The following is a 4,795-nucleotide window of genomic DNA, read 5'->3' as shown; positions in this document are numbered from 1 at the left end:
GACCGCTACGGTCGCAGGTTCTAATCCTGCCTCGGGCATCGATGTGTGTGACGTCCTTAGGTTCAAATAGTTCTATGTTCTAAGGGACTGATGACCTCAGATGTTAAATCTCATCGTGTTCAGAGCCATTTGAACCATCTGAAAGTTGCAAACTGTGCACACAGAGGTTGTACAAAATTATAGAAAGAAAACGAGAAATGCAAGCTTGAACGTAAATGCAGATACTAGCGATGTTATTAATACATAGCAAGTGCCAGCCGTTGTCATAACGGTGTTCAGAGTCCTTGTAAGTGCATTGTGTCGAAACTAAGTGGAACCGAACATGGGCAAATTTTGGCTGCTCGTATAGTGGGTGCTTCCGGGACCAGGGTGCCCGAAGTGCTTGGTGTTTCGAGAGGATCAAAATGGTTCAAATTGCTCTGAGCACTATGGGACTTAGCTTCTGAGGTCATCAGTCCCCTAGAACTTAGAACTACTGAAACCTAACTACCCTAAGGACTTCACACACATCCATACCCGAGGCAGGATTCGAACCTGCGACCGTAGCTGTCGCGCGGTTCCAGACCGAAGCGCCTAGAACCGCTCGGCCCGAGAGAATAGAAGACGTATATATCATATACAGGGAAAGCAGGAGAACATCACCCAATAAATCACAACGCGTATGCAAATGTGTGGTGTGTATCATGACGGCAGTCACTGCAGAAAATTGTGACGAAAAATAAGGGGAAGACAGCACCAAAGGAGTGTGCGTCGCACTCGCGATCTCTGTCACCAGCAAAACAACAGAAACCAAACTCCGTAAGCAGGGAATTCCAGGGTGAGCTGCGATTCCGGAACCACTCATCAATGATGGCAACGTCCTTAAACAGGACTAGATGCTGCCGAATCCATGAAACCTGGGCTGTGCAGCGTTGGAAGAATGTCATTTTGACGGTGGAGTCCTGCTTCCCAAAGTTACCAACATCTGGCGGAGTTTACGTCCCAAGGATGAAACGTGGCGGGGGCTCTGTTGTGATATGGGCAACTACATGAAATGTTTCAAATGGCTCTGAGCACTATGGGACTTAACATATGAGGTCATCAGTCCCCTAGACTTAGAACTACTTTAACTAACTTAAGGACATCATATACATACATGTCCGAGGCAGGATTCGAACCTGCGACCGTAGCGGTCACGCGGTTCCAGACTGAAGCGCCTAGAACCGCTCCGCCACAGCGGCCGGCGGAACTACATCCTGGTGTTCCATTGGCCCCATAGTTAAACTGAGAGGTCGCATTTGTGCCAAGAAATATGTGACCAAGAACAGGTCCATCCCACGAAACTGTGTTTGTTCCCCAATCGAGACGCTCAGATCTAAGACCGCAGAGCCCTTGTTCACAAAGCCCGCATCGTCCAGGACCGGTTCTTTGAGCACGGGTGTGAATTGTCGCACCTCGCCTGGGCACCACAATCACCAGACCTCTGTGGTCTACTTTGGAATGATCGCTATTCATCTCCGTCATTGTTACGTCAACTTACCATTATTTTGGTATCAGATTCACTTGAAGACCGCACTGGGCCCGTGTTTACACATTCCGAGACGACTGGAAGCTGATTTGAATGCCGTATGAGCTACTCTGAAGTGTTCTGTTTTCGGTTTTTGCACGTTTTGTCAACCGCCTGTATGTCTTGAGGCACGCCGCACTAATTACGCAGATTATTACTGTGGTGTCACCGCCAGACACCACACTTGCTAGGTGGTAGCCTTTAAATCGGCCGCGGTCCGTTAGTATACGTCGGACCCGCGTGTCGCCACTATCAGTGATTGCAGACCGAGCGCCGCCACACGGCAGGTCTAGAGAGACTTCCTAGCACTCGCCCAGTTGTACAGCTGACTTCGGTAGCGATGGTTCACTGACAAATTACGCTGTCACTTGCCTAGACGATAGTTAGCATAGCCTTCAGCTGCATCATTTTCTACAACCTAGCAAGGCGCCATTACCAGTTACTATTGATGCTGTAAAACATGTACCGTCAAGAGCGATGTTCACCAATTATGGATTAAAGTTAAGTATTCCAGCAGCTACGTACTATTTTTGCTACTATAAATTCCTTGTCCTGTTCCAGACCTCACGCCAAACTGCGTGAGCTTAAACGCGTGCCTTTCGGCTTCCTCCTAATGGATTGGCTGTCTTGCCAGTCCACAACAATTGCCATCCATTATTTTACAATGAGAGCACTTATCGACTTCCAATACACTGTACACATAATTTTAAACGTCTTCGAAACATATTTTTAGCTGTCGCCTATCTCAATATAGTGAACTGAGAAGCGTTTACTCCCTCTATTGACTTTAACAGACTATAGATACCTTGAAGAAGAAACTGTTCCAGTAGTTTGAATAAAGGACAGCCCACACCCGCCTACAACAAGGGCAGCAGAAGTCACCGACGAAACTGGCCTGTACTATCGTTGACATCCATCTTGTACAGACCTTTAGGACAAATACCGATCTCAAACGCGATATAATATATAAGACACTATCAGCCTCGATTGCGGTAATGAAACCAACCTTTACGTAGCTTTCAGCCCAAATAATTGAGCCTTCTTCAGAAGATATACCTGAATCTATAATTTTTCTAAGAGGGCATGGTCTAGAAATAAGACTAAAACAGCCTGAATACGCATAGTCCCCTTTTAAAAATGCAGAACTGAAGGTGACTACACCTATTAAGGCTGTTTTAGTTTTATTTCTAGACTGTGCCCCCTTAGACAAATTATAGATTCAGGTATATCTTCTGAAGAAGGCTCAATTATTGCGGCTGAAACCTAGGTAAAGGTTGGTTCCATTACCACAATCGAGACTGATAGTTTCTTATGTATCAGATTATCACGATTGATGACTGTGCTGCAATGTTGAAAGTACAATAAAGCGGTATCTTTGAAGAAAGAAAAAAAAAAGGTCCCCTCAATGTAGACCAGTACATGTTCTCGGAACTTCGGTAATGTGAAGCACGAACCGTTCTTTTCTCAGATGACATACCGACAGCCATGGGTCATGGCTATGGTACTATGGTGCACGGTAAGGTACAAAATTTGGGTGACTATAGGAAGATACAAGACCACATAGTCAAAATTATTTGTAGTTGGTGTGATGAATGGCAACTAGCTCTAAATGTGGAATGGTCAACTTCGGTTTATTGGTAGGATTTTGCAAAAGTGTGGTTCAGCTATAAAAGAGACCGCATTGAACACGCTACTGTGACATATTCCTGCGTGCTGCTAGAGAGTTTGGGATCCGTTCCTTCCCAGATTGAAGGAAGACATCGAAGCAATTCAAGGGCGAGCTGCTAGATTTGTTACCGGTAGGTTCGAACAACACGTGAATGTTACGGAGATTCTTCGGGAACTCATATGGGAACCCCTGGAGGGAATATGACGTTCTTTTCGAGAAACACTATCGAGAAAATTTAGAGAACAGGCATCTGAAGCTGACTGCCGAACGATTCTGCTACTGCCAACATACATTGCGCCTAAGGACCATGGAGATAAGTTATGACGAATTAGGACTCATGCGAGGGCATGTAGATCGTCATTTTTCCCTCGCTCCATTTTCGAGTGGGACAGGAAAAAAAATAACTAGTAGTGGTATAGGGTACCCTCCGCCACGCACCGCTTGGTGGCTTTCGGAGTCAATGTAGATGTACATGGAGATCTAGGGGCATATGAAATTCGTATACCTTATAAACAAACAGCCTTTGATTTAGGTGCATAGACGGACCATATCTCTAATAAGATAATACGATTAATAATTTGGAAGCAACCAAGGACCCACATAAACATAAGAATTCCAATTCTTGTAATAGAAGGCAAATCCGTCGGATAGATGGATGGATGGATGGATGGATGGATGGGATGGATGGATGGATGGATGGATTCAAAACTGTCAGGCGCTGAGCAGCATGATTATTAGCGTCCTTTCTCGGGATCGTCGTAATGGTGTGTATTTCTTATAAAAAAGAAAAGCAAACCAGTATAAATGCAGCCATAGTAATAAAAATTTCACATACAATCTCCACGATGTCTGATCATACCGTTGTCACACGTAGGTAGTATAAATGAAACAGTGGATGGTATTCGGATAGTTGGTTGTTCGCAAAACTAATGGGTTGAGCCAATCACCCAAAAACACATGAAAACTTTCGTCCAGTTAAAATGGGAAGGACTCCCGATGCCACAAAAGATGTAAATAATGTACTTGCTACTGTTTGGTCATTGCCAAAAAATTGAGGGAAAGTTTCTTGGTAGACAAAATGCATCCTCCTACCAGCATCACACTCACAAGACGTCAAAAAATGACGCCACATGAGTGTGATGCTGCAAACACAGGAAGTTTGGCACCGAGTGAAGTAAGGAAAACTATGAAAATGAGCGTTTGGACTCACTGGCCGTGGGGCCCCTGACAGGACAGGTACGGCCGCCTTGGTGCAGGTCTTATTACACTCCTGGAAATTGAAATAAGAACACCGTGAATTCATTGTCCCAGGAAGGGGAAACTTTATTGACACATTCCTGGGGTCAGAAACATCACATAATCACACTGACAGAACCACAGGCACATAGACACAGGCAACAGAGCATGCACAATGTCGGCACTAGTACAGTGTATATCCACCTTTCGCAGCAATGCAGGCTGCTATTCTCCCATGGAGACGATCGTAGAGATGCTGGATGTAGTCCTGTGGAACGGCTTGCCATTCCATTTCCACCTGGCGCCTCAGTTGGACCAGCGTTCGTGCTGGGCGTGCAGACCGC

The sequence above is a fragment of the Schistocerca cancellata genome, chromosome 10 (genome assembly GCF_023864275.1).
Source record: "Schistocerca cancellata isolate TAMUIC-IGC-003103 chromosome 10, iqSchCanc2.1, whole genome shotgun sequence".
Taxonomy (NCBI): domain Eukaryota; kingdom Metazoa; phylum Arthropoda; class Insecta; order Orthoptera; family Acrididae; genus Schistocerca; species Schistocerca cancellata.
The sequence above is the reverse complement of the archived record's forward strand: the minus strand, read 5'-3'. Positions refer to the sequence as shown.